The following is a 15,113-nucleotide window of genomic DNA, read 5'->3' on the forward strand; positions in this document are numbered from 1 at the left end:
ACAGAAATAGCCTTCTTTACATTCCAGCCCAGATGGCTTTCTCTCAGATCTCCCGTGGTCCTCCCACTATTCCAACTCTCAAGCCCAGCAGCCGGCTTAGTCACTTGGGGCCTCCTACAGCTCTGGAAGCCCCATGTGCTATTCTCTCTTTGTGCTCTGCAGACTTTGCACGGTTGTTATGCCTGGGATGGCCTTCTTTCCTACTCTTCTTATGGAACTTCTGCTCCTCTCTCAATACTCAACTCAGTTTCTGTCTTTTGAAAACATCTTTGACTTGCCAGGTGGAACAGCACAATTTCTCTCTTGTAACTTGATTACACTGTTACCACCCTCATCACTCTGGTAGAGGACTGTCTCCTCTGCTACGCTGAGGACAGGCATTCAGGTATTTCCTGTTTCTGTGTTTACAGTGCCCAGCAGTGACTGACACATTCTTAGTAGTGAATGGACAATTGGGGCTTAAATGCAGTGGTAATTTAGGAAGGTGAGCAGAGGGCGTTCTAGAAAATAAGGTTCTGAGAAGCCACCTCCCTTCAGACTCTATTCAAAATTTAACTTGTTCCAAAATCTTTCCCAGAATAGCAACCTGTTTGCTCTCTAATTTGACAGTAATCATTCCTTTATTTGTCGTTCTCTTAGCTGTTAGAGACACTCTTTGCAGCAAATAATTTTGCCCTTCTATACTATTTTGCATTTTTAATGTCATCTTATTAATAATTTTGCCTTCTTAGGCAAATTCTTAGGCCTCCTTGATAAAAATTTTGCCTTCTTAAACTGAAGTCCCTATTTTATCTTTTCTTCCTAATTCTCCTCCCTCATGTGTTACATAGTACAGTGCTCTGCTCACAGGAGGAAGTGCACACACACCATTGAAGAGATGAAATTAAAGAGATTCTCTGGTATATTGAAAGTCTATTTTTGATTTTCTTTTTGTCTTGTTATTTAACAAAAAATAAAAATGGTGGTTGGTACACCTTTAATTTTAAAAAGTTGATTTATATTCAAAAAATGGTACAGTCATTACCTTGAATTATAAGGAAAGCTGCTCTTTGAATTTCTGTGAAAAGTAAAGGTCAAACCATAAATAATTAAGTGTATTAATATTGGCTTATTCCTGCCAGTCATGAAACAGAGTGGAAATGCATATATTTTCTGTGGAAAGAACTTTTGATCACAAATCACTGTTTTTAGACATCCTTGACAAATCGATAGCAAGGACATTTTTGAAAAATGGATTTGCTGATCTTTCTTTAAGGATTTCATTTGGCACATTTCTTGAAATGATACAGGTGACTTTCTTAATTCTTAAATGATTTGACCTTTGAAGGTGTGCAATAGCTGGTGAGAAAAGGAGAGGGCCATTGTAATGTTATCATCAGAAAAATTCTTTTTTTGAATTTAGGCAGTTTGATATTTCACACTGAAAATGCATGTTTTACGCATTAATATCAGCAGATTTGGTGCAAAGCTGAGGCTTTCTTACAAATATCAGTAGAGACACTTCTGGACTACCAAACCCACACCCACATTTTGCAAGAGGCTACCCATTGACAACACAGACTGGACTCGCCATTTTGTGTCTGCTAAGTAATTGACAGCAGAGAAAGTTTCACTTCATGGGCTAATACTTCTCTTATGTAGTTTTTGTCCCCTGACCTTGTTTTCAACCTTTGGATGCTCAGAGAAATGCTTTTTTTTTTTTTTTTTTAATACTAGTTCAAATAGATTATTCAGAAGCATTTCTGCTTTAAGAGAACATTTTTAGTATATTGTCTTTACTAATTAACTCAACCACCTGTGTGACGAATACTCCACTGGATCACTAAGCTCTGGCCTGGGCTGTTTTGGTGAGGGCTAGTTTTGGAACAGATCTAGCTTCTTGCTAGTTACACTTGTCTCTCACAAGAATATTATTTAATACTTTATTGTGAATGTGGGTATACTTTGGAGGACCTTTCAGTTTCATGTGTTTTATCCTATCAGTAACCTGCTTTTTGCTTTCAGTTAAACAAATGTTGTATTTTGGTTGGTCTACACGTTGACCTTGTCTCAGTCTTGTTTCCAAAGAATCTTATGAGATGGATTTAACTTTTTTCTTTGCAAAATTTGTCTTCAAACAATCTTCTGTTATCTGAAAAGCCCCACATGTAGATTTTATCCAACAAAGTGCTTGATTAGGGTGTAGATAGTGCAAGAAGTGGGATTGAAATAGCTCAATTTGTCATTTTTTTTTTCTTGGGGACTTTTAAAAAGTGGTTTTAATTTTATCTGTACTCAGCATCATTTTTCTCAACATGTCCCATTTCTTTATGCGCTTTGGTAAGTTGCTATTTCTCACAAAATATGGAACCACTCAGTTTCATCCCAACATTATATTTTATATTATTTGCTTTATCCCATTGACTGGAGCATGAATGAATTTAAGGCTCTCGAGGCTGATCCAATGAGCCAGCCCTTTTGATCAGATGGGAAACGTTGTGCTGCTGTGAAATTATTGCCTCTCCTCATTTGTAGGTCTCTCCCAGTGTTACCTCTAAATTAAGCCTGCCCCAAGTCTTCAATGACCTACTGCAGACCCTACTAGCAAAAACGTATTCAGGAAGCAGACTGCATCTAATGGGAATATAATGATTTTACCAGTCACTGAAATCCATCTAAAGATAGTGGTAAACTATCTTTCACACTATCTCTCCCCCATTCAAAAGAAAGGCAAAGTAAATGGAATGAAAGGGAAATGTATGCATAGGCACCAAAAAGTGAATAAAGGTGACATTTAAAGAAGTAAAGGAACTTAATTTGTTCAACTTAATCCTCATCAAAAAGTGCCCACTTCAATTTGTCACCTTAGAGAGCAAGTTCAAAGAGCACAGTTTTTGTCATTTGGGGTTTTTTAAACATGTAAACAGACATATAAAAATTTTGCCAAAAAATAGATAATGAACATGAAACAAATACATATTCATGTTTTACAAACAATGGCAAATGATGGACTAATGTGATTAACATTTGCAGCATAAAAGTGCTGAGAAATTTATTTTTCCAGTTTGGTTTTGGAATTCTCTTGGTAAGCTTTAACTGGAGCATGATGAATGAAAATTCATTATGCCAACTGTCTCAGGGTTTACATCTGGCTTTATTTGTATTTAACATAGACTTATGTAATACCTCTGATGTGCTAGTCACTATTCTTAGCCCATCATAAATAGTAATTCATTTAATCCTTATAATAACTCTAGAGGTAGGTACCATTATTTTCCTCTTTCCCTATATGGGAAAACTAAGACACAAAGTGGTTAAGCTAGTTGCCCAGGCCACTCCCCTAGTTAGTGGCAGAGCCAAGATTGAAGCGAGACACTCTGGGGTTCAGAAGGCCAACACTTAACCAAATGCTATGCTACCTCCTGATGTTTCAGAGGAATTTCCAAAAGATGAATTCCAAAGCTGTGGAACGTGGATGACATTGTATGTATCATTGACATCGTGTCAATGGTATAAGTATGTGACCTCCTCAAAAACACACACTGATTTTGCTGTTTTTCTGTCATTGAAAGATCCATTTTATTTCTGTCTGGATATAGCTCATATTTGCATTCAATTTATTATATAAACTATTTGAGATATTGACAACTTTAGCTGTTGATGTAAAATGCAAGACAAATAAAATTCTCATTAATTCAAACACATTTTTGACCCAAATGATAATGATGAAAATAAAAGATTATTATTGGCAATAATCATTGGCCTGGATGACCACAAGTTCTGTGATCAGAGGCAAGACTCTCCATCTCCCCATGTGTAAAATGTGATTATTAGATAGATGATCTCTAAATTGTCCTTTTTAGAACTAGTACTATACTAGCTTATGATTCTATATACTGATATTAATTTGCAAATCAGTTTTCCATACTGTCAACCTTAATGCACAGTCTTCTTTAGCTGCTATGTGTATTTAGAACCCCTATCCGTCCCTCTCCACATATATTTATAATTTATACACACACACACACACACACACACACACCACACCCTCATTCTTGAATGGTTTCCAATCATTTTCAGGATAAAATTGAAGCTCCTTGGCTTGGCACACAAGATCCACCATGACCTACCCTTTCGTACCTCTCCAGAGTGTTCTCTTCTCATACCTCCTTCTCTATGCCCTACAAACTACTTATTATTCTGTCGAAAAGGATGTTTTGACATAGGTCTCTGCCTTTGAACATTATTCTCCCTCCCTCCCTAGAAAAAATTTCCTATTTTTTTTTTTTTGCATCTAGTAAATTTATATCTCAAGAATCAATTAAATTATTTGGGAGGCCTTCTTTGACTTCCTTCTCCCCCTCCCACCTATGGAATGACTCAGAAGCCCATCCTCTGTGCCCCCATAGGACCTTGTGTACCCCTTTTGTTGAAGCTGCCACATTCCATGGCAATCTTTGGCTTTCTTGCTTGTCTTCTCCATCAGGCTGAGGTTGGAAGACAGAAACCAGATATTTCAGCTGGCTCCATCATGACTATGACTGTGACCTCCTGTCAGTGCCTTCACCGCGCTGAGAATCGGTGTTCTCATTTTTAAAATGGGAATAATACCACTGACTCTGCCTACCTTGCTGGGCTGTAGGAGGATAAATGAGATATGTAAATCTTTATATTACAAAGTCCTATGCGCTTTTATTGACTCTTTTATATTTACCATTGGAGAAGGTTGTTGTGGAACTTACCTCCTGTGCTATCACATAAAGAATATTGCTTAATTTTAAGACTTAAAACATATCTAGTAAACCAACCAGGAAAGCTTAAATTTGCCTCTGGTATCAGGCTTTCAGACTCAAAAAAAAAATAAAAAAAATAAAAAGTTAAAGATTTAAATCAAAACCAGGCCAAAGCTTAGACTTGTAACAAGCTATATGACTTCAGTGATAAGACTACTGTAGCTATTTTTCCTGCATTGAATTTGCTAAAAGCAATTTCCTATTTTTAACCCAAGTAGACAGCCCTAGTCCCCCAGGGTTTCATTAGCTTGGTGTTCCACGGCACGGCAGTCTTTTCTGTTATTTGTCTGCAGCATGAAGGCATAACAACAGCTGGGGAAGGTTCAGTCTCACCTTTGTGGTTAATACATACAATCTTATTAATGGCTAAAGAAATACATGATCAGCTAACTCCTTATATTACTAAAAGCTGATTTACTAGCATCACATCAAATATTTACCTTGCCCTAAGCTACCAGTAATTACAAACTGATATTGTTCAGGCTCAAACAAACACAGAGTAATGAATTTCTGCTAATTATTAGGCACTGATGAAAAATGTGACTTGCCTACTCCCAGAGTTATCCTGGGCATCTCATCTTTCTGCACGAGGGAAAACTTCAATTGATATGAATATATTCAGTGCTGCTGGAAAGCACTTCAGTGGTGTCAACCAGAAGTAATTATCAGCATGTCTGGGAAAGTGATTAAAATGGCTTAAAATTAAGATTTTGGTTTGCTATAGTTATTTCTATGCAAATATGCCACATTTTTCAACTGACATGGGTGTCTTAATTAAAAACAGGCTAAAGTTTTAGAATAGCAAGAGATTTTTAAATTCCACCAAACCTCACACTATAAAATATAATGATTCTAGCCTTAGCTTGCAAATGAAAGTAATCTTTCTCCTTGGTACAGATTTTATTCGGGTTTTTAAAGTTACACTGCAGACTGTTACTGAATCGTGCAGTTCCTGATGGAATACTCAAATATTTCAGATACCTACTTTACTTTGCGGTCCCTCTGTTCAAAGACAGGGAAGAGTGAGTCTCTTGTCTGTCTGCCCCCTCAGTGAGAGTCAGATGATGCCTTCTTTTATTCCAGCAAGTGACCTCCAGAGAGGACTGATGTTTTCACTTCTAACTTGGAGTGAGAGAGGAAAGAGTGGGCCCAAACCCCAGACCCCACCTCAAGGCCTTCCTTTTTTCACATTTCTTGTTCCTGTTTGTCTTAACTCTCCAATTTAATCAGATGTGGGGTGTTCAAAAGGTATATCAGAGAACCTTTTATACTCTGTAATTCTTTCAGGCCCAACCTGAGAAATCAACCATAAATCAAGGTTTTTTTTTTTTTTTTTTTTCACGGTGGTCACAAACTCGATAGGTAGCCTCTGTTTTCTCATTTCCATGTCTCCCATTCTTTTTTTGGAAGTTCTGTGCTCTATGTTTGTTCTCTTGGTGGTTACGTTAACTTGTATACTTAAAGTCTATTATTATATAGATAGCATTTACATTACATCAAAATGCTTTTAGTGACTTAATCCAAGGCTGGAGTAGTGTGAAAATTTTAGGAGTTAAAATAAAATTCTAGTAGTTGTAAGATTGATAAGGAAGGTGAAATAGAGCAGGGTTATTATTTTCAAATTGTACTAGAGAGAACTCCTAATGGTATCAATTCCATTTTCAGTCTTCTCTCCTCCTTTTGTACATACTACCCTAGGGTAAACTTGGTGATTCCCAGGATTTCAACTATCCCTTATGTCGTATTTTGCTGTGTGTAATGCACTCTCTTGTATAATGCGCACCCACATTTTTGGTTCATACTTTCAGGGAAAAAAATCTTTCACTTTAATTTTTTAATTCAAATTTTTATTTGTTTATGTTTAGGTACACACATTTTATATTATAAAGGAATTTTAGCATTTATTTTTAAACATATTATGGTACAAGAAATTTTATGTAACAAATAATTACAAAACACAAGAACAGATACAAGCTACAAAAAATTTTATGTACCAGTAACAAATTTGCCATATTTACACATAGAAGGCCAAGAACTCTTCGTTGTTGTAAGTTTGTTATAAGTTTAACAAAACCAGTTATCATATTCCAGGGTATTATTTTGCATGTGGATATCATTATTGATTTCTAAAGTTGCACTTTTAACTCATAAGCATAAACAAAAGAATTAAAAACATTTATAGAATCAGTACTACCCATGTATAATGTGCATCCTTATTTTTCCTTCACAAAATTGGGCAAAAAACTGTGTTATACATGGGAAAATACAGTATATGCTAATACCTCCTAAAGTTACTTCCCTAGGCCAGACCTGTCTTGTGAGATTCAGATTCTACTGTCTGCTGGATATTGTTACCTCAATATTGATATATCTACAACTGCATTTCTTCCTAACCCTTACTTCACTTGGGCCAATCACCAACCCACGCATATCCTGAATTCTTAATATTGCTCCGTGTGCTACCATCTAACCAGCTGCTAATACCATACTTCTTGGTGAAAAACTGAAAACTTCCCTACAATCAGGAACAAGACAAGGATGCCATCTCTTGCCACTGTTATTCAACATAGTATTGGATAGAAGTCCTCGCCAGAGCAATCAGGCAAGATTAAGAAATAAAAGGCATCCAAATTGGGAATGAAGAAATCAAATTATCACTTTTTGCAGATGACATGTTTCTTTATATAGAAAACCCTAAAGACTCCACCAAAAAACTATTAGAAACAATAAACAAATGCAATAAAGTTGCAGAATGCAAAATCCATTGAATTCCTATGTACTAACAATCAAATTTCAGAAAAAGAAATGAAAAAAACAATTCCTTTTGCAATTGCAGCAAAAAGAATAAATACCTAGGAATAAACTTAACAAAGGATGTGAAACATACACGGAAAACTGTAAGACATTATTCAAAGAAATTGAAAAAGACACATAGAAATGGAAAGATATTCTGTGTTCATGGATTACAAGAATCAGCATAGTTAAAATGGCCATATTACCCAAAGCAATATACAGATTTAATGCAATCCCCATCAAAATCCCAATGGTATTTTTTCAAGAAATAGAGCAAAAGAATCATCAGATTTGTATGGAATCATGAAAGACTCTGACTAACCAAAGCAATACTAAGAAAAAAGAACAAGGCTGGAGGTATCACACTCCTGACTTCAATTTGTACTACAAAGCAATGATAATCAAAACAGTAGGGTATTGACAGAAAAACAGACCCACAGACCAATGGAATAGACTTGAGAACCCAGAAATAACCAACATATATGAGGTCTTACACTGATCTTTGAGAACTCATCCTAGAAAAAGTGCTACATACCTCATTGCTGAATATCATTACGGTCACCTTTGAAGTCCTCCCCTTGGGAAGCTATGCACTGATGCCAGTGCCTAGTCCACCCTTCAAAGCAATTTTGGAACTCTTTTTCTGGAATGGCCATCAGAGCTGTCATCGTATTACCCTTGATGTCCTGAATGTCATCAAAATGTCTTCCTTTCAATATTTCCTTTATCTTTGAGGAAAGAGATAAGTCATTGGGGGTCAGATCAGGTGAGTAGGGAGGGTGTTCCAATACAGTTATTTGTTCACTGGCTAAAAACTCCCTCACAGACAGTGCTGTGTATTGTCATGGTTCAAGAGCCATGAATTATTGGCAAAAAGTTCAGGTCGTCTAACTTTTTCACACAGCCTTTTCAGCACTTCCAAATAGTCCACTTGGTTAATTGTTTGTCCAGTTGGTACAAATTCATAATGAATAATCCCTGTGATATAAAAAAAAGTTAGCAACATTGTTTGCAACAAGTTCGCAAACTTAATTGTCAGACCTAGTATATGGGTGGCTAATTTTCAACAAAGGAGCCGAAAACATACAATGAAGAAAAGAAAGCCTATTTAATAAATGTTTCTGAAAAAAATTGGAAAGCCACGTGCAAAAGAATGAAACTAGACGCCACCTGTCACTATATACCAAAAGTAACTCAAAATGGACATAAGGCCTAAAACAATAAGTGTCCTAGAAGAAAGCATAGGTACTAAACTCGTAGACCTTGGGTTCTGAGAGGAATTTATGAATTTTACCTCAATGGCAAGGGAAGTAAAAGCAAAAATAAATGAATGGAACTATATCAAACTAAAAAGCTTGTGCACAGCAAAAGGAACCAACAACAACAAAGAGAGGCAATAAACCAAACTGGAGAAGATATTTGCAAAAAACACCTCTGATAGAGGGCTAACACCCAAAATACAAAGGGTGCCAAAAAATGTATATACAGTTTAAGACAGGAAAAAAACTATTATTTGTAATAGTATATACTGATAACGAAAGATGAATACTGTCACGTTCGACTTCTGCAATTGCAAGAGGTGCTCAGAATGGTTACCATCAGCATCCAGACACTTCTGATTATGGCGAACTACTGCTTGAACATAGATAACATATCTGAAAATGTGTATACATTTTTTTGGCACCTCCGGTATATAAAGAACCAGTACAACTCAATAACAAAAAACCCAACAATCCAATTAAAAAAATGGGCAGAGGACCTGAACAGACCCTTCTCCCAAGAAGACATACAAATGACCAACAGATGTACATAAAGGTGCTCAGCTTCACTATTAGGGAAATGCAAATTAAAACCACAATGAGATACCACCTCACACCTGTTAGAATGGTTATTATCAACAAGACAAGTAATAACAAGTGTTGGAGAGGCTGTGGGGAAAAAAGAACTCATACACTGCTGGTGGGAATGTAAATTGGTGCAGCCACTATGGAAAACAGTATGGAGGTTCCTCAAAAAATTAAGAACAAGAGTTACCATATGACCAATTGTCCTTCTTCTAGGTATCTACTCCCAAAATTTGAGAACATTTATTTGTAAAGATATTGTCATGTAGGGTCTCAGCTCCTGCTCCCTGCACAAGAATGCAGGATATAGTGAGGCCAAAATGGAACACCAACGGAGCCATGGATAGGGGGTTCATACCACTATATTACGATGGCGTCTGGGCGAGACAGAGGAAGTAGGATCAACATGACCCACAATCCACAATCCACTTGCTAACTGTACTTGTGAGCCCCAATCAGCATTTGCTAACCATGTTTGCTAACCATGTCATCTGCAATCAGCTGTCTGCTTCTCTGCCAACTACCTCGCCAGCGTAGCCACGGCAGTCATTTTAGTGGCTAATAGCTAACTGGTTATAGCTGATTGCCATCTGATCACAGCTGATGGCCATCTACTGCCCGAGCCAGCACCTTTCCATGTAAAATCGAGAGCCTGGAAACTGCTCTCTGGGATTCTGTCCCTACAGATATATGTACCTTTATGTTCATTGCAGCATTATTCATGGTGACCAAGACATGGAAATAACCAAAGTGTTCTACATAGACACCTGGATAAAGAAGATGTGGTACATACATACAGTGGAATATTAGTTGACCATAAGAAAAGATGAAATACTGACATTTCAGACAACATGGATGGATCTTGAGATTATCATGCTAAGCAAAATAAGACAAAAAAAAAAGTTAAGAACCATGTGATTTCACTCATGTGGGATATAAATCTGAAAGCAACAAATAAACAATACAAAGAAACAAAAACTCATAGAAACAGAGAACAGTTTAGTTGTTACCAGAGGGTAAGAGGAGAGAGGAGGTTATAGAAGAAGGTAAAGGGGGTCAAATATATGGTGATGAGAGAATTGACTGGGTAGTGAACACACAATGCAATATATAGATGGTGTATTATAAAATTTTACACTTGAAATTTTACTAACTGATATCACCCAATAAACTTAATAAAAATTAAAAAATACAGTATTTAGTAACAGATGACAAGTGCCGGGTTTTCTGTATCTTAGCCAGTCCTAAATATTTCATAATTATTAAAAGAAAATGAACTAAGGAAATAGTTTAGCAGACCATAGACTTCCGAGATTTAAGTACTCTCTTCTATGGCATTTTTTGGTGCATGGGTTCACAATTAAACATAGATTGTAAACTCCTTGGGAGAGCATTTTGCCTTCTATCTTCTATTTTACAGTGCATGTTCTATAGCTTAGAGTGTATGCTACCTCAGCTGCTATATAGGGAAAAGAGTCATCTCTTTACAAGATTAGAGCCCAACATACCATCCCATGAATCCGCCTTCTTCCTCATAATTCTACATTTTGTACTTGAATTTCTTAAGCTATAGAAAGAAGGGTAATGAAAACATAAAAGACAAAAGCAAACTTGACATTTGAAGGTCTTTCCAGTGTTCTCAAGGCCTGAAGTTTGAGCATCAGTGTTTCTGCTAAATGATACACATGCCCAGTCATTCAAAGCCCCTAGTTCCCAGGTATGGCCTTACAGGGGTCCTGGGCCCGCTTTGTGAAGACTCTCCTGATCCTTTCCCAGAGTCTTCTATCTTCACTATAGGCAATGAGAGGGAAGGCAGGTTCCACCCAGATTTAACAACATTGGCATTGGCTTCTGGAAAGGTGAATTGGGGAGAAAGGACAGGGTTCGTTAGGGAAAATTTTGAAGTAGGCCACTTCCCAGATCCCTCTGTGGCCCAGTTTCTTTGCCTCTTCTTCTCATGGGGCCCCTTCTCCCCATCCTCTCATGCTGTCTCCTGCATATATAAAGCCCCCAACTTTGGGGTTCCCTCAAATCTGGTTCTTCAAAGAAGCCCATGTTCCAAAATTACCTCCCTTCCTTTCTAGAGGAGCCATACCTATTACCTATTAGGAGTCCTACAGATCACTTTGCCAAGCCGCTAATGTTTTCCATTTAGGGTAATATTTTCTCCAGGTTTTTTAAATCTCTTTATTAGGCTAAGAATGTGGCTCAACATTGAATTTTATAAAATCGAGTGTTGCTGTTGTATTTTATAAAATAATTTTCCTACATTTTTTTAAGATGGTCATGTGGTATTTCTCCTTTAAATCATTAATGTCATAGATTATATTTATGGATTTTCTAATATTAAACTATTCTTGTGTATTGGGAAAACCCTAAGTTGGTAATGGTATATTGGGGTTTATATTGACAATACTGTGTTGTATCCAACGTTATATAATTTTTCTTGTTCCTTTTTATGTTGATTGATCCTTTCTCTAAGATTTAGAATTTTCTTTGTTTTCAACATTCTTAAATTGCACTAAGAGTGAGATTTTTATCTCTCCTCATTGGTACTGTATAGCGATTTCAATCTAAGGTCTTTTTTTATGTCAGAAAAATTATTTTCATTCTTTTTCTTTCAAATATTTCTAATCACCTTAAAATTCTTATCTTTAAAATTTAAAACATATGCAAAAATAGAGAGATCTTCTTTATTTTTATATTTTTCTTTGTCTGGAAGTTCTTTTTTTTTTTTAAATTAAGGTTTATTGGGGTGACAAGTGTTAGTAAAGTTACATAGGTTTCAGGTGTACAATTCTGTATTACATCATCTATATATCACATTGCTGGTTCATCACCCAGAGTCAGTTCTCCTTCCATCACCATATATTTGATCCCTTTTACCCTTGTCTACCACCCTCCTTCCCCCTACCCTCTGGTAACCACTAAACTATTGTCTGGAATTTCTATTACCTGGATATTAGCACTTCTACTTTCCATCTTTGTTAGCTTTTATTTTCTATTACTTTATTCTTTCTTTCTTGCTTTTGGGAGGTTTTTACAATCTGTTCTTTCAGTTCTCTAATTTGTACCCTGGAATGTCTCCACTCTGCTACTTATTTCTTCTATTGCATTCTTTATTTCACGATTATATATTTTACACTTCATGTTTGTTGGTTTTGTGTTTTCTCCTCATCCATAAAACAACTCCCCAGGTCAGAATTTTACTGTTTGCCCCTCTTCCCCAAGTAGAAGCAAGCTTGGGACACTCTCCTTCCATGGTTATTCACCAGCCCTGGGACTTGGATGGGGGCAAGGGTGGAGAAGCAACTGCCCAGGGCTAGTCAGTCCTCACCTCTTTTCCTCAGGTCTTTACATAAGCACAGGATTTCCATTCTGCGCTGTGGACACCTGGACATGGTGTGGGGCAGCACAACTCAAGCATCTCTGAGTACCTGGTTGTCACACACACAAACCTTTCTCAATGTTTAATAGATACTTGACCCATTGGAAACCCATTAGATCAAGGGAAACACCTTACGAAATAGTCAAAAGGAAGCTTAAGTTTGTTTTTATCAAATGTTTGATAGGCATGAATGCTTGTTATAGACAGGTTTTAGGAGAGGCCTTGGAGCAAGATTTCTCAAGCAGCAGCAGCAGAATGTTATTGAGTGCATCCCACGTGACAGGTGCTGTATTAATCTGATCTCCTTTCCTCCCTCCCTCTCTCTCTTTCCCTCTCTCCCCTTTAGACATTCCACAGCTTTAACATGATAATAAACTTTGCTTTGAGTTATGTTCAGATTATTCAATTTGAGGAAGCTCTTCAGCCTTTATGGCTGATAACTTCTCCCAGTAAAAGTTGATTTCAGCCTTAACTTGCAGAGGGAGATCTTATTTCTCTTATTTCCAAGTTCTTGGGAGATAGTTTTCTGTAGTTCTCCAGTATCAATAAGAGATTAATGAATAAAATGTAAATACAATTATATAACTTAATTAAGAAAGCACATATACTGTGATGATAATGTCCTATAAATATTAATTCTAGTTTGACAAACTCTATGTGAACAAAGAGACACAGAAGAAAAAAGTAAAAAATTTATTGAGCTTTTATTAGCATTGATAATTTAGCCAGCATGCTGTGGTATAGTCCTATTAAAGGTTTATAGCTGGTGTTTCTTCTGATTGGTGGATGAATATGACATATTGATGGTAAAATATTTTGAATATCATCCCTGGCTTCTACCAGGTTCTGGGCAAGTTACAGATGCGTTCACTTGTTAGTCAATTGAATCTCAAAGTATTCAATTCTATTTTGTCCTACAGACCTGATGGCTAAAGCTCTAGCACTTTTGAAAATTTATCATTGACTCAAAACCCAAAGTAGTTTGAAGATCAAAAGTTAGGCATAAATGTGTGTGTGTGTGTGTGTGTGTGTGTGTGTGTGTGTGTGTGTGTTATAGGAGTACAAAATACGTGATAGATTTAAATGAAGCCTAAAACTTGAAGGGATCTTTAGAGAGCAACCATGTCATCTCTCTGCCTATAGAAAAAAATTTGATATATTTTATATTATGTGGTCACCCACCTGTGACTTAAGAAATATATAGTTGGTCTCTGCCCCCAGTTCCTGACACAGAGCTCCTAAAACCCTTGTTATTTCGTGAGTTAATGGGGTAACAGAAGCATCTTATACAGAGCTTCTAACTCCCTTGGAAATTCCTGGGTAATAGCAATGGCTTTGGTTCTAATGAGGTGACTCTTGGTGGGCTCTTGGGTAACTTCAGTAGGAGTGCTGGTTATGATGAGAAGCCATGATTAGAAGCCATGATTAGAAGCAAGCTTTCAGTCCATTCATCATCCACTGGGGAGATTTGAGAGGCTGGATATTGAGTTAATAATCGAGCATGGCTATGTGATGAAGCTTCCATAAAAAATCCTAAACTATAGGCTTAGGAGGGTGTCCAGGATCGTGAAAGTATCCATGTGCTGTGAGCGTGATTCACCCCAACTCCACAGGGACAGAAGGTCTTTCACTCAGGACCTTTCCAGACCTCACCCTATTGTACCTCTTCATCTGGCTATTCAGTTGTATACTTTGTAATATAATTTATAACAAGCCAGTAAACATAAGTAATGTGTTTCTGTGAGTTCTGTGATCCATTATAGCAAATTACTGAACCTCAGGAGGGCTTGTGGGTACCCCTGATTTGTAACCAAGTCAGATAGAGGCATGGGAACCCACTACTTGAGATTAGTATCTGAAGTGGGGGACAGCCTTATAGGACTGAGCCTTTGATTTGTGGCGTCTGGCATTACTCAGGATAGTCAGTGTCAGAATTTAATTAAGTTGTAGGGTACCCAGTTGGTGTCTGCAGAGAAATGGAGAATTCTTGGTGTGGAACACACACACATTTGTGTCAGAAGTGTTGTGATAAACAGTTTTGTCACCTGAGGTTCAAAATATTTGAGGGATTGACATCTACCTGGAGACCCACTAAAAAGCATTTCTTTCTAGACCCATCTCTCTTGCTGAACTCTTTTATTCAGAGTGGCTACAAGATTGACATTTGGTTGCACAAGAATTTCCCCCCATCATTTTACAATGCAAACCTGTCATCTAACTTAAATACAGTATTCAAAACAAGAAATCAGATTTTTAGAGAGTAGGGCTGGGTTGTACCAAGTAGAATTGCTTGACAACCTCCCTATTTTCCCTGAA

This window comes from Rhinolophus hipposideros, assembly GCF_964194185.1.
Source record: "Rhinolophus hipposideros genome assembly, chromosome: 9".
NCBI classification, from domain to species: Eukaryota; Metazoa; Chordata; class Mammalia; order Chiroptera; family Rhinolophidae; genus Rhinolophus; species Rhinolophus hipposideros.